Source organism: Rhinolophus sinicus, linkage group LG10 (assembly GCF_036562045.2).
Source record: "Rhinolophus sinicus isolate RSC01 linkage group LG10, ASM3656204v1, whole genome shotgun sequence".
Taxonomy (NCBI): domain Eukaryota; kingdom Metazoa; phylum Chordata; class Mammalia; order Chiroptera; family Rhinolophidae; genus Rhinolophus; species Rhinolophus sinicus.
Window position 1 is genome coordinate 32,754,913 of NC_133759.1, and position 27,278 is coordinate 32,782,190.

At 41.5% G+C, this 27,278-nt stretch overlaps 1 protein-coding gene and 1 pseudogene across 6 annotated transcripts in view; one reads left to right on the forward strand and one right to left on the reverse strand.

The window, feature by feature from the left end:
- The window catches only part of TMEM108 (transmembrane protein 108), a 258,828-nt gene that overhangs the window by 12,372 nt on the left and 219,178 nt on the right, over positions 1 to 27,278 (forward strand). The gene's annotated exons all lie outside the window — the stretch shown is intronic.
- Positions 9,323 to 9,794, reverse strand: LOC109444540 (small ribosomal subunit protein uS15; annotated as a pseudogene).

The window sequence follows — 27,278 nt, forward strand, 5'->3', positions numbered from 1 at the left end:
AGTCAACCAACGCGTCCGTCCGTCCGTATTTCCAAATACCTGTGATTGAGAATCACTGGTTGCTAGAAAAATGAGTGGTGTCTTTTTTTGGAGGGAGAACTAATTAGAGTTGGGGAAGGTGCTGGTGTGTTGAGGGGCTGGCTCGTTACTAGCTGATATGACCTGACCTTTTCCAAGTGCTGGAACTGCTTTGGGAGCCAATTTTATTCTATAGGGACCAGAAGAATCAGGTTTTGCCAATGCAAAACTTGGCTCCTGAGCCTTGAAATGAACCCAGAAGTCACAGGGGAATCTGTCAGTGCCACAGAGGGTAGCAAGACTATTAAGTCTCCTGTAGGGGGCTGGGTTTTCATTTGTGACTCACTGTGGCTAAACCTTCTACATCTACTTGAAAGTAAGTTGTGGTCTACATGTGGCAGTGATCTACCAGGAGAAAAAAATGCAACAAAGGCAATTTAAAGACATGCTAAGGGAGATAGACTTTGCCAGCCATTTCCTTTCTTTCTCTGTGACTGCAAATATTGGCAAAGTAGTCCCTAAATTTGTGGGGTTACGTGCAGGCTCTCAGATGGGCGATCTGAGATTGTTTTATAGTTAGTAAAGAGAAAAGGAACACCCTCAGACATCTTGCTGTGGGGCCCACCTAAACGTCTTTGACCACAAGAACAGAAACTCATTCAAGTTACCTTAAGAAACGGACGGCTTAAGTAAGGATGCGTGAGAAAATAGAGAAAACAGAATGTCAGACATGCGGCAAGTTGGGAAGAATCAGGGGCCTTTCAGGAGCCGTAGTCTGGTCAGACCTCATGGAGGCAGGACTCACTCAGGACCAGGAAGATGGTTCCTGCTCTGTGGCAGCTCCAGGATGTGTCTGCACTAACAGTGGTTGGTCATTTCACATGGCTCAGCCTTTCCACTTTGGCTTCTCTCCTCATGTCCTCCTTCCTGCTCCCCCTTTTTGTCCCTATTACCTAACTGATGATCTGTGTGCAGACCAAGAAGGAAAGGAATATGATAGTTCTGTACTGTCTCCCTACTGGTCTTATACCAGCCAGTCTTAGGGGTACTGATGCCTTCTCTTTGTCCAAACAACTGTGACCTAGGGTTGCTTGCTTTAGTAAGGACTGTAGTCCTGGCAGTTTCTCTAGAAGGATCAATGATGTGGTACACTGATAGAACACGAGACCTCTCTAGCGTGAAGACCTGAATTCTTAACTCCTGGGATTAGTACAAGGAGTATTTGTGGGTTATGTGTATAATAAAGAATTGGAAGATTATTTGCAAAGCCTGCATGTTCAGTAGCAGTTGTGGAAAAGCCTGAATCTATTCTTTTGAGAAGACTGGCTACATCCCAGTGCAGAATGGTGGGGAAATTGCTGGGCTAGATGATTAGGAAATGAGGAGTTGTATTTTTTGTATGGAGATCTTATGTTTTGCATTTGTCAAATGTGATTCTCTCAGCCACCCATGGCTGATTCTCTCAGCCACAGGAATAATGGCTAGGTAGCTGTCTAAATGTTGAAAGACATTTTGACATCTCTGACAAGCATTGTTCAATAACTGGGGTTATAAGATTCCAGTTCTGACAAAGGAATATAACTTGGCTTATTACTCCAAAAATAAATTCCACAGAGATGTTCTCAGTTGGCAGGTTACTGCCTTACAGAGTAGACTTAAAAGTGTTTTGTGTTATAGTGTGTTTTGTGCATTTATCCCTGATCTTGGAGAATTAGAGTCATTTGAACCGATGATTGAGGGTGACTTTACGAAGAAACGCATTCTCATATCGCAGAAAGCTCTGTCTGTATTTATGATTCCGTGTCAGGGTAAGGACGATGTCCCAGCTCCATGGACCTGCACTTCTGTGAGGGGTGTGACCTGGGGCAGCACAAACAGCCCATCCATTCACTGAATTCATTTAAGGCTCTCGTGCTTTGCAAGTGGGTGTAGCATGGTGATGCCACACACAGATAGTCAGTATGTCCTTAGATGCAGTTTCTGTTGAAAGAGGCGGAAGAGGAGGTCAGCAGGGCTTCTGCAACTGCTGGTTGGGCACAGAATGTCGTCTGTTACTGAAGGGTGAGCAGCATCGGCTTCCCCACCCGGCTGCTGACTGCAGGGGTGAAAAGAGCGGAGATGAATCGTTTGTTCCAGTTGCTCTTCTGACCCTGTGAAGATCTTATCTCTTCTATTGATTTTTTTTTTTCCATAGGAAGGAGAAAAGAAAAATAGACAATTGTACCCAATTAGTTTTAACATATATTTGTGTTTCTTCTGAATGGGGCAATTTGTACATATATAGATCACCACATATTGCCAGATTAAAATCTTCAATTTTAATTTTAAAGAAGTACTAATCTTACAGCATAAACGAAAGATAAAATAATTCAAATTTGTGCACATAGATTTTTTTTTTTTACAAAAATAAAACAAAATTGTGTTTGTTCTCATGGAATCAGGAATTAATTTGCAGCCTCTCCATGAAGATTCTGTAGTAACAGTGAAGACATCTGCTCTCCCCAGCGTGTAAAGAGATTCTGAAGGGCGGCTGGGAGCCCAGGATCCTGCGTCCTGGGAGTTTGTCCCTCTGCACTCTATTCCCTGTGAGGCTCCTGGGGGGTCACGGTGGGCGCAGATACTTCGGGGCAGGCCTGACGCCTCCAGTCTTGGCGAGCTGCCCTGGCCTTCCCCTGAGCCACAGGAAGGGCTCATCAGTCCTTTCCAGCCCTTTCCCTCCCAAACCCATCACTGCATCTTGACCTTCGCCTTTCCAAGCAGTGAAGCTGTGGCTGATGTAATATCCTCAAAAGTGACCCATTCCTTCTCAGCATGAGCCTTTAAAGGAGGCTCCTGGACAAGGGAGAGGGCAGACAGGCGTATGCTTTCATTAGCTCTCAAAAGTTCTCTTTTCTATTGGGAAGAACATCTAGTGGATCATTTCTGAATTTTAAAATGATTGACATTGGTAAAATATTTGCTAAGCATTAAACAGTAGGATATTAGTTAGAGACTCCCAAACTTAGAAAATAACGTTTTTACTTCAAGAGACCAAAATCCCATGTGAGAATACCATGTTTCCCCGAAACTAAGACCTAACTGGAAAAGAAGCCCTAGCATGATTTTTTTCAGGATGACATTTCCTGAACATAAACCCTAATGCGTCTTTTGGAGCAAAATTAATATATGACCCGGTCTTAATTTTCAGGGACGCATGGTAGTACTTGATTTTAACTTTTTGTTCCTTTTGGTGTTTCTCCAAATGCCTTTCCATCTTTTCCCTCCTTCCATTAACCCTGTTACCTTGTTTAGATCCTTTAGTCTCTTTGCTCCCTTTCTTACATCTTATTTCCAAAGTTCTGTGGTTTCCAGCTGACTGGAGGGCAAGGTGTTTCTTAATTAGGTATAAAGTCTGGCCACAGTCTGACTCCAACTTTCTTTCTACTTTTTTTCTACTCTTTCTATGCACAGACTTCTGCTTACTCAAATTACTCTTTGATCCCATTCTCTCCACATAGAATGAATGCCCTTTTTCTCTTCTTCTTTGTAATATGATTTGGTGACCATTTGATTTGGTAGCATTGATGGACCTTTGGCCTAGTTGTGAGATCTGCATTTCCATCCTGTCTCTATTCATTTTTAGAAATGGGACTTTGGGCAAAATATTTAATTTCTCTCAGCCTCAGTTTTCTTATTTGTAGGATGGGACTCACAATACCTACCTTTATAGGATGCTTGTGTGCAGGGCACTTGGGGTGCTTTCCCACCGTGTTCTCTGTTTTGCCTGTCCATCACAGAGTTCTGCATGTCGGCTTATGATGTGTGCTTGCGGATGATGTTCCCGCACATCAGAGCTGCAGGACTGGTCTGTATCACAGTCCCTGATTAGCCGTCCTCCGCCTGCCACTTCCATATCTTCTCCAACTATATCTTTCTTGGATAAGACCCCAGAAACCCTAACTCTATCCGTAAGCACCTAAAGATACGTTCTCCTCCCTCCACCTGTGATTGTGAAAATTATATTCATGAGTACTCATGGTGTCCTGGTATATCTGCCCACGTCCGAAACTGACAGCAATTTCAAGGCCACTCTAGACAACCTTCAGCACCAGTTCATTTTCTTAGCGTTTGTTTCCTCTCACGTATAGTGAGATTTATCATGGAGATCAAATGCTATGATTCTAACTGTCATTATAAGGTATATGCAGACATACCTGTCTAAAACAGTTTTCCAAGACCCAAACAACAAGGCTTTTTATTCCAAACCTCATTTAATAAGATGCAAACATGACATGAATGGGATTTCTTGGACAAACCCTTTTGCGTTCATTTAAGCAGACTCTGTCCCATATTGATTCTCAATTATAGCATGTTTAGCATGAATAAACCTGCCAGTGTTCTCAAACAATGGTCATGCTCTCCTGTCAGCTCTATCCCTCTCCACCGGTGTATCAGTGCTTTTTTTGTTTATTCTGTTTAAATTGTTGTTTGCTACCTCTTGCTCAGATTATTTAAGCCATAGGTTAGGTCTATAAATTTCGGTTTTTTAAAAGTTTAACTCCTTCTGCCCCTTCTCACTCTCTTCCTCCCTTTTCTCCATTTTCCATATTGTCTCATGCACAAAATACTGCTTTTAAATTTTTTTCTACTCAAGGTAAGAGTAACTTAAATGTTTGTCTTGCTTTTCTGGTTTGATCTATTGTTTATTTAGTTTTTAACATGGGCTCTGATTTCACATTTACATGTCATTCTCATTGAATTAATTTGTGTCTTTTCTTGCTCATGAGTTTATTGGTGAGAGACATAAATACAACTGCTTGGATTCTTTATGCATTCTTTGGTTATTTATGTGTATTGCTAACTGAACCCTTACTAGTCAGCTAAATTTTGTGGTTTGTCTTTTTTTACCTTAGGCTTTTGAAAGAAATACAGAAGGTGCCAAAAAGAAAGTATACACATTTTAAGAAAGAAAAACAACTGTATGAAATTGTAAGACAATATATACCGATAACAAAAGATGAATACAAGTCATGTGTATACATTTTTTTGGCACCCCCGGTATATACAAAGACATGAAAGTATTTGTGGCATAAAAGGATCCATCTCAATATATTGCTCTTCTCAGATCCCTCTTCTGGAGAAGAGTTAAGATAGATTTTTTTTTTGGCTTGTACTCAGATTATCTAGTATAACTTCCTTGATTGGAGAGATGTTATAGGCAGGCAGCAGGAGCCTCCCAGCCTTTTCCCTTTGCCTCCAGGAGCACTGATGGAGGGGTGCCAGTGTCTGAGTGTTTGGGGGTGGAGGAAAGGGAGGGTGCGGCAATACACTGTAAGACTAGGTTGCACTCACATGCTTGTTAACCCTTCTGAAGGGGAAACACCAGGGCCTCAGCCATATGTACTTCCTCACCAAATTATTCATAGTTGGAGGAAGCAAAAAATGCAGCTTCTGACCAAGTTGGATTTTTAAAAGAACTATTGATTTTGAGGTATTTTTTTGTTTTGTTGGCTTTTTTTGTTAATTTCTTTTATTATTATGGGAACCAGGATAAGAAACGCAAATGGAAGGAGAGATGTACAGCAGCTCTAATACATGGCTGTTTTGTTAACTGGTGTTAGGTCAGATATTCTACTGCATCTTTATTTTTAAATAATCTTCTCGATTTCCTGCCTGTGCTGTGGGCTGATGAGAACTTTTCTTTTGCTCTTGGAAGCTCTGCCCTGTTCCCTCAGAATTTAGGAAGAAGAGCTGCTGGGATCGGGTCCTGCCTAGGAAGGACTGGCAACCCCTCTATGGGTTCACTCCAGAGGAAGGAAACAGGGCTCACCTCTTGCTTCTTCAAGCCACACCTTGCTTGACCCTCAGAATCCCTGCCACAGTCAGTTGTGCTCCCTCTGCCACATCGTGTCTGTCTGAAGTTCCCTTTCTGTCTTTTGTTTGGCTGCAGGGCAGACTGAGGAATGCTGTGGCTGCTATCTTGTGCCTACCAGCCCTCTTCCCCAGGGTGGAAAAGATGGGAGAGGAATGCTCCTGAGGGGTGAGAGGCACAAAATAGGTGTGAAGAGCAAAGCCCTAGTTCCAGTTCTACTCCAAGCCTCCCTGTTTACCTAACTTGGCTTCTTTGGGTGTTATAGTTTGAGGTCACATGGGGGACTGGGAGACTGTTACTTACTGGGTGTTTTTCCTCAGTGACATATTATTGCTCTCCACAATCAGACAGTGAGGTCTCCACAGGCGTGGTCCATGCCATGAGCTTCTCTTGGATTCTTTGCTTTGCCTGCACTGTGGGAAGCACATGGCAGGAGCTCAGAATATGAGGTTTTCAATGCATTAATTTTTTTGGGGGGGGAGGTAACCTAGCTTACTCATTCCCTTTACCTTGACTTACTTACCATTCTTGTATTTTTTATTCAATAACCACTTGCTTCATTCTCCCTAGAGTAGCATATATTTTTTTTTCCGGATAGGTCCAAATTCTGCATGCCTCGGAAGCATTCTGCAGTAGGATTGGTTTGACCATCTCTGACTTTATCTGTTGAGCTGAATCTTACCTTGTCCTCTCTTGTAACCTGAGAAGAGCCTGCAATCTCAGGAACATGATCGCCACTTTTGACATGAGGGGCTTCCTTTCCCCTTGCCTACCACGAGATAGAAGAGGCTTAGGTTCCTTCCCATCAGGTCTCACTTAAACTGGCTGTGTGGCTGCAGAAGAGTCAGTACAGCCGTCTTCCGCCCGAGGGTACTCACATTACTGAGAGTCGTCCCAACCCCTCTGACTCAGGTCACTCACTCTGTTACTTGGGTTCTGCATCACACTGGTGAAGTCATTGCTTTCATTAAAGTTGTTCTATTCCTTTGCCCTAGTTGTTTAATACAGTTTTATTTTGTTCTAACCAGACCCATTTCTTTGAAGGGCAGGGACAAGACCTAATTCTTGTGTATCCTTGGCCACCCCTTTTTCTCCCTGTAGACCAAGCATACGACTTCATTCAAATTAGGTGATCCATAAATGTTTTAACCTAATTACACCCAAGCATTTATAGAATTCAATGGGAAGAAATGCTTTTAATACATTAGCATTGAAGCACACGCTAGAGGTCATCTCGTTTACTACCTCATATTTTTTTTAAAATCAATTTATTGATTCAATTATTTCTTCATTCATCCCTCCCTCCCTCTATTTTGTACCAGGAACTATGTAAGGAGCAGAGGATCTCAGGTAAATATAGACATGGAGCTTATTGTCAAATGGAGAGCATAGACGTTGAACAAATAATTAAAAGTCTGATGAAAGACTTTAATTTCTTTCATCAATCAGATGAAAGTACCAGCTGTAAGTACCAAGAGCTACAGAAGAAGCCCACGATGGGGGCTGCTGTAGGATCCAGGGAAGCTTTTGTGAGGATGTGATGTTTAAGCTGAGGATTGTCAACCAGAGACGGGAAGTAACTTGTCCAAGACCAGTCAGTAGCTCATGTGTCGCAGAGCTTGACCTGTAACCCAGATTTCTACCTTGCCCTGGGTTCAGTCCTCTGACTTTCCTAAGAATGCTGTGAAGACACTTATTGTTAGAGCACTTTGCAATCTACTGAACTTACTGAGTCACACAGCTTCGCTGTTACATGAATAGCTCATATTTTGATAATGTACTTTCTACTTACAGTTCGGTAATAAGGAAGCCTTATGTACTTGTTCCTTCTTTGTCACTTAGGAAGCAGTATACGATGTTTTAATACCGTACCTCCTTCTGGGGTAGTTATTGGCTCCCCTTCTATTAGCTTCTCTCAGCTCTGTGATGGTTTATGTCCTTCATAAGCTTTAAGTTTTGTTCAATTTCCCCTGACTCATTAGGATTTTATTTTAAACTCTATCCCATAGGGAGATAAAAATTAAAGACCCAGGATTTATAGGAATTCAGAGTGGCCAAAAGATAAGTGATGAGCAAGTAAGAACTTTAATAAAAAATTTAAAATTTCAGAATAAAACTTTTAAAATCTCGGAATAAAATTATGAGGCTCTCTGAAATGAGCCCTGAGGGTAGCGAATGGACAAGGATATTTTTGCCATTTCCCTAATTTCTTCAGACCTCTTTACATATGTGAGTTCAGCCAGAGATGCCAGGTGGCAGAAACTAAACAATGCTCCTCTTTACATGTTACTCACCAATTATTCATGTAATATGCATGGGAAAAAGAGCAAGGCGGTGGGGATGGAGGCCTCAAAAAGGGAGATGTCAGAAGGGAGCCTGCTTAGCCTGTGGATATAGTAGGTATTTCACACTTTTACAGATGGTCTTATGCTAGAGAAATATTTTATCCTATATTAGTTTGCAGAAAAGCATAACAAATACAGGAAATGTGATGTGTGCAAAGTCATACATTTGATCAATGAATTCTTGAGCTCTGTAAAACTGTCTGCAAAATGTTTACATTTATGGGCATTTTTCTGGGTGGTTCTGGTTTCATCAGATTCTCAAAGAGGTTTCCAATCACAGAAAGGTTAAGAATAATGGTTCTAGCAGCAAATACTGATTTCAAAAAGTTTAGAGTGATAGACTCTTTCCGTATGTGACATGGAAATCAGAAACCATTAAAAAATTGCTGTTTTATAATATAACAAAAGCTCATATGTAATGAAAATCACTGTAAACAAGATTCAAAGATGTGACTGACTGAAAAATATTTAGAACGTGTTTATCGTTACTATCCCTAACATGCAAGGAAACACATTGGCGGTAATGATAGACTTCACATTATGATGTTGGCAAGAGCAGAGACCTTTGGAGCACTAAGATTGGTTGGGTCTGTGTTATAAACTTTCTGGAGGGCAGTTTGGCAACATAACATAAACATGTAAAATGTTCTTATACTTGGACCCAGCAATTCGGCTTCTAGAATTTGGAGAAGGCAATTGCATAGCTGTGTTAAAAGATGCACGCACAGAAATGCCCATTGCAGGTTTGTGTTTGTTAAGAAAAAATTAGAAAAAAACTATCCATTAGTACGAGACTTGTTATTAAATAATGGTACATGCCTACCATAGAATACTACATAGCCATATAAAAATGATACAGTAATTATTTGTATTTTTATGGAAAGATTTCCTGACATATTAGTAAGTTCAATTAGTAAGTTAGAACAATTCTGATCTACAGAACAATATAAATAAAATGAGCCCATTTATATACAATTGTTTGTAAATGTGTGTAAGTATGTATGTGAACGTACAAGGAATGTTCAGGAAAATCTTAGCAGTGTTTTTTTTTTCCAAGTGTTTTTTGTTTTTGTTTTTGTTTTTTCTAGTTAAACAAGGATTTTATTGCTTAAGTACCTAGACAAATTTGTGCAGCCAGGGCAGAGGCAGTGGATGGCACATATTTCCAATTGAAGCAGGGAGGGCTCATTTGGTTTTTGATAACGAGCCAACCAGTGAACACAGCTCTCGATTAGAACCAAATGGAATTTAGCATCCTTACCCTTTCTGTTCCTCTCAAGATGCTTTCCAACAGCAGCATTCTTAATTAAATGGGAGAGATCCTGAGGAAGATCAGGAGCAAGTCCTTTGGACTTCAGAAGTCTCACGATTGTACTGCTTATTACAAAATGTACTCGTGCAACACCATGCGAGTCTCTCAGAGTCACACCGATTTGTGGGGGAGCCTGCCCCTTCTTAGCCAGTTTGTAGATCTGCTCCTTCACGGTGGCAGACCTCAGCTTCAGCCAGTTGGGGGGATGCTCGGTGGTAGGCAGAGCCGACTGGGACAGGCCCTTCCCGGGAGCATGCATGCGACCCATGATGGTGGTGGGCAGGCAGCGAAAGAGTCCAAGTGGCTTTTGTGTTGGTATTTAATCATGTAGTTTGGATGTTTGGGCAGTGAGCACGTCTCATTCTTAAAAATCATAACATTATTTAAAGCATCCTTGGCCCTACTGATCAAGTGTTTGCAGTATCATCTAAATAAGGCAACACATTAAGTGGGTGGAAAGAACTGGACATTGTTTTTATGGACCACCTATTAAAGTTCATCTGTATATACATTATGAGACTAGGTGATAGGAATACAGAGGAGTGTCTTTGTTTCCTAAGAGCTTAAAGTCTAGAATAACTCCAAGGCAATATTGTATCAAGTAGGTGTGCAATTCTGTGGTGTGGAATCTGTAAGTACTTGCCTAAGGGAGCTTTGATGATGGCATGTGTATTCAAATTTATCATTTTTATCTTGAGAGTTTCCCCAAATATGAAAGGAAAATCAATGAGTGCTTCACATTGAAGAGAGTTATTTTGGCACAATTTTATGGACTTCCAGAGCCATTTAGCTGAGTGTTACTCTCAGTTTTGGCATTTATTTTGAAAAGGAACTAGCAATTTCTTGCATTGCCAATTCATTAGGTATCCTAGGTTTCCTAAACCTGCAATTTAAATCTGTTAGTGTGGACACTGAGTCTCCACGCCAGTGCTGGGAAGTCAGAATGCATTTTCTAGGAGAAAAGGTCATTTATTAGCTTTGGAAATAAAATTAGTGCTTAGTCATTCCTTGGTCCAGTTTTTCTTTTTCTGATGTGGATGTTTGCCTCTGGCATCACCGTGTTATTTTTTGACATTGGAAAATCATAACCTGTTGACCCAATGCACAAAAAATAGCCTGAAACCTTTTTAGAGTTTTTGATAATTTTATTAATTTCCCCTAGCATCTCATTATTCAAAATGGTCTTAATTTTCCATAGGCTTAGGGAATAAAACTATCTGCGTGCAGCTAATGGACATTCTTTGAGGCCAGAAGAATACAATCTCAGGGTAGGTTTAAAGGAAGTTGGTTAGTGAGCTTAAATCTTTAATGTATTCTGCCGTCCATTCTCTTTAGTTTTATAAGAATTTGTGCTAAGGGAAATATTTGGAAACGTGTTCTAACTCAGGGCATATCTACCACCTTAGGTATTTGAAGTCAGTCTTATGTGAAATTTACTTTCACAGGATTAAGTTTGTTTCCATCTAATATCTGGTGATACTTAATGTCAATTCATTTCTGTGAAGATTTATCCAGCCCCTGTGGATGCAGGAGAAAGATTGGAGACGACACTTTTGAGGACTTATGCCACTGCCCAGTGAGTCCTTAAGGACTCACTGGAGGTCACAGGTTTAGAATGAGAGCGTTCAGTGGAGATGTATTTTCTGTCTCTGAGCCTGTATGTGAATGAGGGGAGTGATGAAGCCACCACGTTGTGGTTTGGCCACATGAGAATGGGAGAGGCTTTAGGGATCCTCGCTTCCCACCCGGGAAGGGAGTGGTTATGACCATTGGATGTGGAATTTAAACTGGTTAAGGTGAGGCCAGTCAGAAGAAGGCTGAGGAAAAGTGAAAAGTGGTAGGCTCTATGGCTGGCACTGGGGTCACTGAATTGGTCTCACTGAAGTTGGGGTACCAGAGGCCGGGAACAGACAGAGATGGTGCTGGTTAGACAGTAACATGGAGGAATTTCAGTTAAGAACTGGTGTGTGACCTTGGAGTTAAGGTGGAAAACAAGGACTGAGAAGCCAAAGTATTGGAAGGATCTCTGTGTGGATACTGAATTCACGTAGAATCGGAAGTGATGGAGCCTGGAACCCAGATGTTCCCAGAACGAGAGGGCGGGGATGGTACAGGCTGTTTTTGGGTGGTTCAACGCTCAGAGTTTTGCAAAAGAGGAAAAGAAGGACCATGGACTGGATGTGGTAAAGAGAAACAATAAGGACACCCACCCCACCTGTAAGCCCTGTGGTTCAAGGAATGTGGGGGAAACAGCTGCCACTTGAGCGGCCTGGGCTGGGAGTGTAGTGTTTTCAGGGAACAGCCAGGTTATGGCAAGGGAAGGAAGATGGAACATCAGAGAGGAGGCCGAGGATATGGGGGCTCTTGCTAATGGCGGCCTGTGAGTTCAGGGAGCACAAGAAAAGGGCTTCAGGTACTGGGAAGGGATGGGAGATAGGGTCAAGAAAAAGAAAGAAAGAGGCCGCGTATCCATAAAAGTTGGAAGCATGAGAAAGACCCGGGCTTCTCGTTGTACGTGTTGTTAACAGGGATGAAAGGTGTGATAGAATTAGTCCTGATATTCCCAAGGCGGTGACCATAGGGAGTGGTATGGACGGTAGGCAGTGTGGATATTAGCAGCTCCAGGCTTCTGGCTCTCCAAACAGTCTCGTGCTCGAGGGGTAGTCTTACCCTGAGTGCCGAGGGCTCCCTTTTAACCCCAGCCAGAGGAGGGCCTTACCTGCACGCACTCGGAGCTCATCCTTTCCGTGCCTAGGGAAGTGTAAAGAGCAGCAGAGGGTCATGGAAGGCTCTTCCGCTTTATTCAACTTTGGGAATCACTTCACACATCTCATGCATCCCCTTTGTGCCACATTTCTGCTGGTTACTTTGTGCCTGATGAAGAGCCCTCTTTCACTTCTTGTTTCCTTCCCCCTTATGCATCTGGACAGATGGAAGCCGCAGTGTAGACCACTCTGTGGGCAGAGTGTCTGTGATGTGTGCTCTAGGACTCTGCTCATTTCCGATGCTGTCTGCAGGAAGGCATTTGGTCTAAAAGCAGGGATCACTTCTAACCTAAAAGGCTTCTCGGCAATCCAAAAGAGATTGCACAGTGTTAGCCAGAAGAAACTATACGTGTGAGCTGACCGTTAAGTGATCTATTTTGGGGTATTTAACTCTGTGAGAACCAGATTTAAAATTCAAAATGAACTCCTTGATAAGTTCATACTGTTTCCCTGTGGGCAGATGCTAGTGTCTTTATTCTCTATGGCACAGTCTGTTGAGCCCTACACACACTCGTATAAAGAGATCCAAAAAAGATTTGCCGAAAGGACCTAATTCTAATTCACCTTTCTGGAATCCTGCTACCTTTACAAGGATATCTCACAGAAATGACATTTCATGGAACATTCGAGTTGTTTTAACATTTCCCTTCTAAAGGCCTACTTTGTGTGTGAGGGGACCTCTCAGATATGAATCATAATTTTCAAAACAAAGGGAGAGAACAAATGTGAACATAAAGGTTAGAGAAGGAAACTTTTTTTTTTTCTTGTGGAAAATTACAGCATGTGGTGGAGATGGACTGAAGCAGGGGCAGACAGCATTGATGCGATCATGATTTTAAAGGCAGTCCTTCCTTACAAAGAAATCTATCCTACAGAGCACTTACACAGCATGTAAATAATGGACAGCCCGCGTTGATTTTCCTGGCCTTTTGTTTCCCATCTTTCCCTTGACACTTTGTCACATCCACTGTGTAGTCAAATCGTGAGATAGCAAAGCTAAATCAGATCCCTGGCAGGCTGTAAACTTTTAGAAGGCAGGACCGGCCTTTTCCGTCTTACACAGTGACATTGGGGAAATGATCTCACCCTTTGGGACATCCTGGATGCCAAAGCCACAATGCTGTGATCCTTCAATATAAATGTATTCAGTGTATATTTGTTGAATGAATTAAGTTGTGGTCATTGTATATCTTTTTCAGTACCATGTACTTTCTAATTCTGTGGGTGCTAGTAACCTGAATGCTTAGGTGTGTATAAGGATAGGTACAAATATACACCTGTACAGGTGTCCACACACACACACACACACACACACACACACACACACACATACAGAGTACTTGGATACGCTGAGAGGCACCCTGACTCCTAGCTAACATACTTTTAATTAGGCAGAATGTTGCATTTCCCAGAATGTTGCTGTGGTTAAGGGCAGTAAGTTTACTGTAAATTTAATTGTATTTTGCCAGTTTTAAAATCTTTTGCTTCATAGAGGAAATCAAAATCAGACAGCTCAGGAAAGGGAATGTGGTATCTTCTTTGATGGCTTAAGTCTAATCTCTCTACCTGTGACCTAGACATTTTTAAGCTTTAGTTCGTACAGAAGAAACCCATTTTTTTTCTTTATGTTCCAGAAATAAGTTTGTTTTTTTTCTGAAAGGAAAAAAAAAAGGGGGGGGGGGGCTCAGCATAAGGTACATATTCCTTAATTAAGAGCTTCTGTTGTATATTTAATTGATAGCTTCTCAGTCTTATTTCTAACACTTTGTTTTATTCATAACTGACCAATTTTTTAAATAAGAGGTTTTTTTGTGCTTTTGGCATTCATGTGGTTATGAGTATTTGTACTAGGAGTACAAATAGTACAAAGAGTATAGCATTCTAGGAATAAAAATATAATTTTAAAGTGGAAATTGCAGTACCAGCATGTGCTAATTTCTAAATAGTTCAGCTGCTTTCAAAGCTTAAAGTGGGTGGGATCACACATCTGAATTTTCAACATAACTGTAGGGTTATTGCTTGGCAATTCTGGTTCTATAAACAAGTAAATAGACTGTTCTGGAGAGTTTTCTGTAGTGGGTAAACATAATCTCTAAGTTAAGTGTTAAGGATTCAAAATAACCATAATAGCTATGAAAAGCTACTCATTTTTGCTTCATTAGTGTGGTTTCTATGCATTTTTACTGTGATCATAATTCTTCACAAGTACTTATACTCCAATTACCTTACTGTGTTTGGCAGCCCAAGCATGACAGTCCTCACTGTATTTTCATTGATTTACTTACCTTTTCTGTGAAGTAAGGACTTTCCTGGAGCTTGAAATTTAATTGTTATTGTACAGTGATAACTACCAACTTCTTGTTTCCATCTGGTAGGAGCCCCGTTAAAGTTACGTGTGGCCGATTACAGGGCGATCCCTTCAATCTGTTCTGTATTATCACATTATTTCTAATGTCTATCTCATTTATTTTACACCACATCTTGTTCTAGAAAAGATTTAGAGTGGTTTACAATGATGCACAAAATATAACAAGTTAAATTTTAAGAGTCAAAGTGAAAGAAAAAAAAAGGTAGGGTAATAAAAATTGAACCTTGAATGAAGCTAAGAAAGTTGAAGGTTATGGGGACTGATATTCTTGCTTTTTGAGAGGACACATGCCATGTTTCCCAGAAAATAAGACCGGGTCTTCTATTAAGGTTTGCTCCAAAAGACGCATTAGGGCTTATGTTCAGGGGATGTCATCCTGAAACATCATGCTAGGGCTTATTTCCCAGTTAGGTCTTATTTTCCGGGAAACACGTTATATGGTTTTGGGCTTTATAGCAGCCATTTTGAAGGTATCTTTAAAAAGAACTAATTTATTATACATAGAAGAGTAGTTATAATGTATATGTAGGCTATGAAGGATAAAATGTATACCGGCTGCTTGGCTTAAAAATATACAACGTTACAACTTCCCTTGAAGCTCCGGAAGTGTTCTTCTCTGGTTGTACTCCCCTCCTTTCTCCTCAGTAGATGTAAACTAGTGTCCTAAACTTTGCAGTTCCACCTTACTGTTTAAGTTTTACCATCTATTTACATATACTTTTTTTTTTAAGTGTTGCTTTTTTCTCCTTTTTTTCTAATTTAGCAATGAGATTTACTATTATGTATTTTTTTTTAATTGGGGAAGGGGAACAGAACTATTGGGGAACAGTGTGTACTTCCATGACTTTTTTCCAAGTCAAGTTGTTGTCCTTTCAATCTTAGTTGTGGAGGGCGCAGCTCAGGTCCAGGTCCAGTTGCTGTTTTCTAGTTGCAGGGGGCACAGCCCACCATCCCTTGCGGGAGTCGAACCGGCAACCTTGTGGTTGAGAGGATGCATTCCAACCAACTGAGCCATCTGGGAGCTCAGCAGCAGCTCAGCTCAAGGTGCCGTGTTCAATCTTAGTTGCAGGGGGCGGAGCCCACCATCCCTTGCGGGACTCGAGGAATTGAACCGGCAGCCTTGTGGTTGAGAGCCCACTGGGCCATGTGGGAATCGAACCGGCAGCCTTTGGAGTTAGGAGCATGGAGCTCTAACCGCCTGAGCCACCGGGCCGGCCCTATTTACAGATTCTTAAGGAAAAGATGAAACCATAATGTCTGTGTTTTTCTATGACCTTTGCTTCTTGTGCTCAGCCTTGTTTGACATTCCTTCACGTTGAAGTTTGTACCATAGTTCATTCATTTTCACTTCAGTGAATATGTACTGTTTGTGTATTCCCTTATGCACTCCAGTACCATCGGTGTTCCTATTTACGTCTCTTGGTTCATGTCTCCCTTGTGTATGTCTTTCATAGGTAACACATGTGAGACTTTTTCTAGGTTATATAATTATCAAATGTTGTGTCATAGGGTCTGTGAATACTCAGCTTTACTAGATAGTGCCAAATAGTTTTCCCAAGTGGTTATACCAGTTCGCACTAGCACTCGTGTCATGGGAGCTCTTGCATTCTATATGCACATACTTGGTACTGTCTGACTTTTTAATATTTGCTCATTTGGTAGATGATTGATGCATTCTTTATAAAATATTTGCTCATTTGGTAGATGATTGATGCATTCTTTATAAAAGTATTATAAATTAACCAGCAGAAAATGTCCCGCTCATCTGCTCCACCAGACCTTCCTCAAGGTCTCCTGGAAGCTGAAACTGGACTTAGGGTTTTGAGTAGCTTATTTGCTTATTTCTGTGACAAATACTGGAGATTGGAGCGGGAGTGCCTGGAATAAGCAGTTGACCATAAATAAGCAGAAGGACATAAATAGAAAGGGGGTAAAAGGAACAGAAAAACTGCAGAAGTAGGAATGTATAATAAAAATTAAGCTAGTCTGCCCTTAACGTTTATGTCCTATAACCTTCCACTTTAAATTGTTCCCTTGGGTTTTCTCTAGAATCTAGATCAGTATGTGAGAGCTAATTACTTTTTTGATATTCTGCTCTATCTCCATTTAACTGATGACCAAAAGACGGTTTTCCAGGTTGAGATATAGGGGGCCTCGGCAGTGGGTGGAGCCTAAATTGCCTAAGCCCTACAAAGTGGAGGGACTTATCCTCTTTCTGCACTGCCTTTCCAGGGCTACCTGGAATCTGGCTCAAGTCAGAAACAGAGATCCAGATCTAGGGGGAAGCTGATGGAAGGAATAGAAATCAAGGTCCAGGCCAAGAAATCAGAATCAGGTCGCCACACCAAAGCAGGGAATGACAGCATTCAGAGCTGGGACAGCCAGGAGCATTGCCTTGCTTCTGCATATAAGAATGTCTTGCCCACCCAGGCACATAGGTCCACGGTGGGGAGACCAGGACTTGGGGCAGGACTCCTGTGCTTCCTCATTCTCTGGCTGGCTGGGCTGAATTGCTGAGCTGAGGGTCTAAGGTTAGATTAATCGAGGGTTGGGGAAGTCCAGGAAAACTTAAAGCCATAGTTCTAAGACTGTCACCCTCTGAGAAGCCACGGAATTACTCATGATCTTTTCGATTTTTAATTATTGATAGTGACTCAATAATGGAAGTGAATAATCAACTGAAACATAAATACAACTTAGCAGGAAGTAATTAGAAATTTGAAATATGATCAGCTGGAGGAGTTTTAAGATTAGAATTTATTCAGTTGGATTAATTTCACTAAAGAAGACTAAATTTTCATTTACCAAGTGTGAAATGTTTCCCCTTTCTACACACACATACACACATACATTATATTTAATCACACTTGGGTCTTGTAGAAAAAACCAACAAGGAGCTCATAGTTTTCACAGACACAAAAAGGTATTCATTTATCCAACAAATAGATTTTTAAATTTTATTTTGTGTGCAGCTCTCTGCTCAAAACTGTGTGTGTGTATGGGGGGAGGGGGTAGGATGCTTTCAGAATCTTTCAGTTAAATTGGGAAGAGAAGATAAATTTGAAAAATGTTATGGAAATGTATTAGTTATGTAATGGTCACAGACACAAGCAGCGCCACTGGTATGTACTTAGAGCCTAGAAAAATGGCACAGAGCTGTGACTTAAGGGAACTAGATCCTTAGTAGCTGTATTTTACCAAATCATTTGTTTCCCCCAGATTTGTTCCGTGTGTGTGAAGAAGGAGCCTTTAAGCCTGCTCAGGTGGCATAGAATGGTCAGTGCATACTGCGTTTTCTGAGCCTTTGCCCAGACAACGGGCTTTCCAAATGCTGAGTCGTCTAGACACCCCCCCCCAAAGATTCTTTGGAGGTTATTAGAGACGCTCACCATTATCTTTACTTTCCAGGTAAGGAACAGCAGGGTCTGAAGGGCCTAATAGTTGTTCTGTGATGAGAAGGGCCCCAGCAAAGTATCCTTCTGAAGTAGATGGCAGACGGGACAGGCCCACAGCTTGAAAGGAGAGGAGTACTTGTCTGCAGCTGGCATCTTGCTCACCTGCTGGGACCGAGGTGCTGGGTGTACCTTCTCTTCAAGGCAGGGCCCCACCAGAAGCAGAGAGAAGCCTCTGAGTGCAGGCGTAGGTGCGTCTCTACCAGGCCAGATGTGTTACCCCAGCGCATGGAGTGTGAGACCTGAGTTTTGCACACAGGTGTTTTCTGCTGTATGCCAAGGCTGTGAGTAGCAAGAAGTAGACTCTCTCCACATACTCTACCTGTTGTCATCTCATTCAAGAGAGTTGGTTGATAAACTAGTGCTCTGTATGCTACCGTGAGCTGCCCTGGTTCTCTTTATATCAAGGAAAGCCCACATTTGAACTGTTCAACGGTGTTCTTGAGAACTGTGGCAACCACCTATAGAAGATGGTGTTATAGTACCCACTGTCTGCTGCCCACTCCAATTCATATTCATTTACCATTGTAGATAGAGTAAGTAGGAATTCGCAGCTGAAGGCAGAGGGATGGTGAATTTCAGAATCTTGGTTTGTGATTAATTTCTAGAGGCTTCTAAAGAACTAATTTATGTGAACTGTGGTGCTGAAACTAAGAAATCATTCACATCTTTGTCTTACCTGCTTCAGGCAAATGCCTCCAAGGGCGTTTGTGGGTCACCTTTGGTACTTGAAAGTAACTTCAGGAAAAGAAGGCTTTGTTTAATTCTTGCTCCTTCCTCAAGGTCTAGCTCAAATCCTTTTGCCCTATAATCCTTCCCTGAGAGCTTTACTCAAAATAAGGGTTTTATATATCTTCCCATAGCTCTTTGTTCATATCTCATATGACCACATATGTGGTTATTCACATGTCTTTCTTTTCCTCCATTAAATTTTAAGATTTTTAAGGACAGATTCCATATATTGATTTTTTTTTTTACACTCAGAAGCTAGCAATAGGCACTCAGAGCTGTCTGCTGATTGACAAAAGTCTATGCAGAGGAAAGCCAGTATAGTTCAGTATTGTCATTGGGAAGCACTAGCATTCCTGCACATAATGTTCAGGTGTTTTCCTCAGGTTTTGTAAAAATACTAGGACATAATGCTTATTTATGGGAATGTGAGTTTTGTTTCCAGGGAGATTTTAAGTCAAGTTTCATCAGCTACGAAACAGAACTCGCCATGTTCTTTTTAGCTCCTTCAAGTTTCCCGGGTTCTTTTCTGTGGTAAGCAGAGTCATCTGATGAATGGAGCGTGGACTTTAAAGCCGGCCGGATGCATGATGGCTCCACTTGTCCCTGCACCCGTTTCCCCAGCTGTAAGGTGGAGAGGATCACAGTTCCCTTGCGATTCCAAGACAAGGGTTGGCACATGTGGTTAGGCTTTGTCGCTGCTCATGCCTTCGTCCATACCTTCATTTTTCATCTGATGTTTCACTGGAAGGTGGTTATGCCGTTCTGTCAAGCCATTCTCTATACTGGTGTTTGTGGAGTATAGCCCTGTTACCACTTTTCCTGTAGCTCAGTACTGCTTTATCACCTCCAGAATAAAAGTCAAATTTCTTAGCAGCACTGGAGGCTCAGACTCTTGATTCATGCTTCAGCACTGTATCTTTCTTCCTGCACGTCATTGGATTCCTGTAGGAAGCAGACACTCACGTGGAATTAGAAACGCAAGCGATTTATTTGGGGGAAATGTCTGTGAAATATATTAGGGACTATCTTCCTTGTGCTATGCTCCACCTCCCGTATACGTATACGTATACGTATATGTATATGTATATGTATATGTATATATAATATGTATATATGTTTTTTGTCTTATAGTTGACATGCAATATTTTTCTACTTCAGCTTCAGTTGTACAGCACATTGGTTATGCTTTGTACACCTGAAACTAATACAAAATAAAAATAATATAAAAAAGATATTAGGGAAAGGGAGGAGGAGTAGTCAGGGAAAGCTTTAGATTGTGATGTTGATCTGACCCCCGTTAAATAGAAAGGGGAAAGGAAGGACGGTTGGGTAGGAAGAGCCTCAGACTTCAGTGCAGCTCTGAGAAAGTCTTGTGCCACCACCAAGGAGCTTTGACGCACAACTTACCTACCACAGCGTCCCTACTGGTGAGGACTGGGAGCCTTGCTCTGCCGTTAGGGCTGCCTGAGCAGAGCATGGCCTCAGCTTGAAAGCTGAGGCAGATCCTGAAGATCCCCACAGCTGGGAGCTGTGACACATTCTCTATTGAAAATAAATTTGAGCAGCACACCTCATGACCACTGCAGTCTGTCTGCTCTGTGTTACCATTTCTGCCATGCCAACTTCCTTAAACATTCAACAGATATTTGAGCGCCCACTTTGTGCCAATAGCCAAGCAGTCTAATCAAGGTCATAAATGGTGGTCAAATATTCTCATTGGTAGTTGCCTAACTACCAACTGCCCTGAGTGCTCTGAAGGGAAGGAAGATCGTTCTGTCGCAGTGGGTGATGAACCTGAACTCCTTGACCTCATCACACAGCTGCTTGCCTTTCTGTTTTTGTATGTGTTGTCCTTCTGCCATAACATGCTTCCCCTGCTTCTTTGCTTGACCAACATCCTTCAGTAAAAATACCCACAAACACGCATATAGGGTGGCCAAATGTCCCATTTATCTTGGACAGTTCTAGTTGATTCTTTCTTTTCCAGTGTAATTATTACTGTCACCCTCTCTCATGCTCAAAATGTCCCAGTTTGGACAGTATTTTATATGGTCACTTATTTGCCAAGAATTTGGACTATTTTAAGCATTTTATACAAGCTATTAATTTAATGATCACTATTTTTTGGTAGTTAACCCTTGAACAATACGTGCTGACCCCCCTGCACAGTCGAAAATTCATGTATGACTTTTGATTCCCCCCAAACTTAATAGCCTAATGTTGACAGGAACTATAACATACATAGTTGATTGACACATATTTCTATGTTATATGTATTATATACTGTATTCTTACAAGAAGTAAGCTAGAGAAAAGAAAATGTTATTCAGAAAATCATAATGAAAATAACATTTATAGTATTTATTGAAAAAAAATGTGCATGTAAGTGGACCCGCACAGTTCAGACCCATGTTGTTCAAGGTCATCTATACCTTTTACCCATTTTACTGTGTGAAAAGTGAGACACGGAGAGGTTAAATAACCTGATCCAGGTCACAGAGCTAGTGGTGCTGGGATCTGAACCCAGGCAGTCTGCCCCTGAGCCTGTGTCCCCCAACAACCAGGCTGTTTTGCCTCGTACAAGGCTTTGGTTGGGAAGGCCTCCTCCAATGCCCTGCTCCACCCCTCAGCCTGGCTTGGGGTTTCCTGTGTGATGCTCTCATACCCTCTGTGTGCCTCTGTTATTAGGTAGCACATTCCGAGGGCACTGGAGATTCTCTCACTCCTCATTCCCCTCCGCCCCCAGCACCTCACACATGCTGAGAGCTCAGTAAATCTGTTGAATGAGTGGATGGAGGAGATGAGAGAGTCGTTGGTGTGTCCACCTGGACTGTTAAGCTGGAACAGGCCCTCGGGTGAGTAATTTTGCTCCTTTTTAGATGTTTTCTCCCTTATCCAGACCTTCAGATGTTATTTAGCTTCTCCCCCGTGGCTTACTACTGTCCCCAGACCTACCCAATAATGAGAACTGTAGACAAAAAAGGGACATCTCTGAAAGAAGTGTATTCTATAGTTCTTTGTTTTCTTTCATTCTCCTTGTGGTGTCACATTCACTGGGCAATTTATGTTTCTTTTCATGTCTCTGAAGTAGTGTTTTATTTTTAGATAGTTTTAACCCAGAGGGCATTCCAAAGATAATATTTCTGGGTTTGTTAAAAGGAATATATAATTAAAACGTGCGCACATACACACACACACACACACACACACACACACACACACACACACATTGTAGTTTGCTAAAGGACTTTCAAAGGGATAGGACAGTGGGTGATTGGGAGATGACGGTGTTTTTCTCACCTTGACTTCATTGCTTTCCCCTCTCTCCTTCCATGGAGCAAGTCCTGAGGTAATGTAAAAAGGTGGCATATGGTAATTCTAAAAACTTCATGGTCGCTTTGTGTTCATAGCTAAGACCTTCCTACATACAGAAAATGTCTTAAGATATGGAAGATGAAGCCCTTGACATGGCATAGGGAGCAGAGACAAGGCATTGAAGAAGTTACTCTTCAACCAGGAAGCTTTCAGTCATCTGTACAATGCATACCCCAGTATCACAGAGGATAAGATTTTTATTTTCAATCATTAAATTTTAAAAATTTTGTAGGATTAAAAAAAATTATTAGGAATTTTTACCTGATAAATACCAAGGAGAACAGTATCATGAGCCACATGTACCCAGTGTTTATCCACCGTCTACCAGCCTTCTAACCAGACTTGCCTACATGAGCCATGAAGGCTACGCTCTCTGGTCAGTTGGTTTCCATTTAGTTAGACTCCTTTTACTCTCACTGAACAAACATCAATCTGTTAGACCTATTCCAGCCACTCTTCCTTTCTTTCCCTGCTCCAGAGAAGAAAGGGCCTTACGTCATGTTTTGGAGCAGGTTATCCTTTTGGTGAAGTTATCTCACCCTGAAGTGGTATGGATATCTAGAAGCTTTCAAAAGACACAGCATCGTAGAACAAGGGAGGCATCAGAGCTGGTCTTTGAAGTGTTATTAGTTTTGGGATGGATGGTGAAAGAAAAAATAATTGCATTTTTTTATTATAATGACAGCAATAGTTAACATTTTCAGTACACTTACTGCATACCAGGCACTGTTCCAAGCACTTTACATATATTATCTTGTGAATTCTCAAAGCAGCCAAGTGAGGTACAGGGACTGTGTTACAGATAAAGACCCTGAGGCAGAAGGGAATTAATTCACCCAAAGACACACAGCAGGGGAGATAGACATTCAGACAATCATGGGTTCATAGAGTGGGAGTGAAGGTCCAACTACTTTGAAAGAAGCCATAGCAACAGGGTGAAGGGGCTTTTCTAGGATGCCCCTAGTGAGTGGCAGGGCTGAGGCCTTGATCCAGGAACCCGGACTTGGGCCTGCTGTGTTTCCCTTGTACCTGGTAGCCGTCTCCACGGCCGGAAGCGCCTCAGGAGGCCTCGTGATATCAGTTCCCTACCATTCTTTCAGCTTTTGTTAGGACTGACTCTTCTCTTACTGTTTCTTCTTTCCACAAACATTTCTTGCTTCATTTTTTTAAACTCAGCAAACTATTGAACTTTGCAAACATATGGAGAATACAGCCTGTTCAAGACACGTTGCAAAGTCTGTGGAGTCGGGGCCAGAGTCTCCTGCTTCCTTATATGAAATTGTAAATATAAAGTGTTTTCATTTCTTTTTTGCATTTCCTCCACCTTATAGCCAAAAAAGTAATTGATGTCTGAAAGATAATTTCTTTCTCTGCCACAAAAGGCATTGCCCACTGTGGTGCTATTCATCTTCTTATTTTACTTTTCTAATGGAAAAAGGCTCTCTATACAAAGCAAAAATTCGATGTGAAAGGAACATTCAAACACATCACTGATTCTCAGTTCAGAGGCTGCAAAAAGAGATGGGAATCTGATTGAGTTATAAGGGTTTCACTTTTCCCTTTTTATATTTAATACATGTCACTGTATACTCATGGGTTTTTATCTATTCACTATATGTCACAGTCAATCATAGTAATTATTTTTTTTTACCAAATTTGGCCACTGGAATTTTCTTTAATCTGCTTCCTGTGTCTTTTGGCCACAGCTCCATTAGTCTCTGAGTCTTTTCTTGCTTTCTGTGGCAGTAAGATGTCCCAATAAGAAGTCAAGTTGTATGTTCTTGATAGATATGTTTTGTAATAATTTTATTTCTTTATGGAAGAATAGGAGTGGTTTAGATGATATGGATTTGAGAACTCTAAAAAAGATTGAAAGCATTAGTGAGATCAACATACTGTTTGTGATTAAAAATAAAAGTATTTCAGCCTTCAAGAGTAATATTTTTAGAGTGGAGCCTTATTTTGGAAATGGAATTTATAAATTTTCTAAATCAAGTGTTTCTATTTTTTACTAATTTTCTTTTTTCCGACTCTTCCACTCATTTCTCTTTGATCACCGTGTCACATTTTTTTTGAAAAAGAGAGAATACACAATTGCTTACCAAGGAAATTTCATGAAAGGAAACATAAAGAATTCTGAGGTACTGGTCCAGAGAGAGGTGAAAAGGATGGCATCCTCAAATGTTTGCTGTCGTCTGTGGCCTTCTCCGCAACCTGTGTTTGAGGCCCCCCCCTCACCTTTGAGCCCCTCTGGCCTGTTTAGTGCTGGCTAGAGGTCAAAGCCTCTTCCTTCAGAGCCAGCTATGCCGAGAGTCACATTTTATCTCTCATTTCATTTCTTGACCATTCAAGGTTTCTGTTTGTTTGTTTGTTTGTTTTCAGTCTGTAAAGTAAAGCAAAACCACCCTTGTAAGTTGGAGGTGAGGATTAAATGATAAGTTCTACACAGTGTAAGTACAGAGCCTGAGCATAGCAAAGGTTCAGTAGTGAATCTCTATTTTGTGTTATACTTATTTATACTTGCAGGGTATGTACCTGCCTCCTTTCTCTAGATTTTCTTGTTGTCAAATATAACACAACTACAAACACATAAAATAATTACAATTTAGTGAACTGTTATAAGAGCATTCTTTCAAACATCATCCATGTGAAACAGGTCTTGTTTCCTTTCGTTGGACGAGGTACACTCTTGCACCTCCAGTGGTCGGACACGGGAATGAGAGATGACTTTTCATTTAGCTAAATTAAGTTGGCCCAAATCCAGCGAAGACCTTGTTAATAGAAGGGAGAGCTCTTTGACGAGGAAAGGTATTGTTTGAGCATTGCTGTGGATTAGCCATAAAATCCCACATCCCTCTTCTGTGGCTATGGAAAGACTGGCCCACTTGGCACTTTTTAAATCACAAAATGACTTGGAAAAATACAGATGTTGAGAAACCCTTGTATTCACCCTAGAAATCTTGAACTCCCACTTGTAAAAGGAAACTCAGAATGCCCGGAACCCCTGAGGAGGGACACTGAATGTGATGATCTTGATTGGTCACTTGCACTCCGTGTAGGTCACCGGCAGTCGGCTGCAGTCCTACCTGACTCACCCTGTCCTCCCTCTTCCCTGGGATCCCCCTCATTACACTCTTTGGCTGTGATTCTGCTTTGTAGTTCCTTGACCTCTCCACTCTCCCGTTCCCTGGGCTGGAGAGAAGCCTTGCTGAGTTCTGAACACTGTCTCTAGACGTTCCCTCATAGCTTACATCCCACACTGACTCATTTTTCTAGTTCTGCCTGGTTTGGATCTGATAACCCTGCAGGATAAATCTTCTGGAAACTGTCTTCTTATAACCTTCTAACCACGGGAGGTGACAGCTTACTCTGTTGCCCAGCCGTGGTCTGGAAACTCAGATAATGGCTTCTACTGGCTTGAGGTTTACCAAGGGAATGTCTTTTCTTTCTCTTCTTATTTGCTTGGGTTGGTTTGTTTGTTTTTATACTGGCCCTTAAAAAATGTCATGAAGCTGTGGCGTAATGACAATTAGCTCTTGACATTGCTTTTTGGAACCAGGTGAGGAAAGCTTCTGTCATTAAGACTCTTTTTGTGCCAGGCCCATATGTCCACCCCATTGCACCTTTCTTGGACTCCCTGGCATTGCTGGTTAGCTGGCTCTGGGCTTTGTCTCTCTAACAAGACTAGATATCTTGAGAGTAAGGACCATGGCCACCTTCCTTCTTGCCCTGAGCACTTAGTGTTGTCATCCATTTGCTGTGTGTGTGGCAGCCAGAGAAGAGCCTTGGCTTTGCCGTCCTTGGCCTCCCCATCATCTAGCAGATGAAGTCATTGCCTGTCATGTCATTAGAGTCAAGGTCCAACTATCTGGTGCCTTGGAGAAATACAGTTAGATGCCACTTAACGACGGGAGTATGACAGAGAAAGTCATCATAAGGCAATGTGGTCATGGTGTGTACATCAGAGAGTGTCCTGATAGTATAGCCTACTGCACACCTGACCTATAGAGTAGAGCCTGTTGCCCCAAGGCTGCAATCCTGCACAGCCTGTAGTACCATACAGAACAACACGAGGTTAAATCAAGCACAAGAGAACATGATGCAATCAAGAGATGCAGTAAACACAGGATGTATGAGGCGGCTGCCAGTGTGACACAGCATACTGTTGACAGCCAACTTTTTTTTTTTGAGTAGCAAAGCGTAGGCCACTGTGTGTTCCCCTCCGAACCAATTCCAATCCACCTGTATAGATCCCTGTTAGCAGTTCATCACAAAAAGAAGAAATTTTGCATGATTCACAGTGCCAAGCAGTACATTTACACTGTATTTAAATGTTTGACTTGGAATAAATATTGACATTAATAACTTTTTCAGGACATTTCCTATCGATAATAGAGATTTCAATAGCTGCTTACTAGATTGATTTCAAGAGTCATGAAGCTGTGGTAGTATAATAGCCCTTGACGTTGCTTTTTGGGACCAATGAGGAAAGCTTACTCTGCCATTAAGATTGGCTGTCCCATGGCCACGGATTCCATGAGCAGCCATCCAATGGGTGCAGCCCCAGTCAGCGTGAACCTTGAGGCATGGGGGGTCACCCTCAGAGTGAGGAATTTGCCAGTTTATGTTTTATGTCTTTTCAATAATTTTAACTCACTCTATTTTGAGTTTTTTACTAAAAATATATTTTAGTGTTTTGTTCTTTTAAAGAAAATGCATATGAATCTTACATTTTTGCTGTGATTAATTCATTTTTGATAGCTTTTATTTTGTTTCCCTTGATCTAAATGTGCCTCATATACACCTATGGTGCTCTACGGTCAGGTAAGTTTGGTGACACTAACACAGGTTTTCACTTCATGTGTATAATGACTGAGTAGGCAGTGAACTTGTAAGTAAGGAGAGGAGAGGTTTGGGAGCTGTAGGGAGGCTGGCTTAATGACTATCTACCTTCCTTAATCCCAGATTTGTACCAGACCATGCGTTTCAGAGGCACAAACTAGCTCTCATTTCCTGGCTTTTAGGGAAAATGCTAATGTCCTGGTTGGAAATCTTGTTAA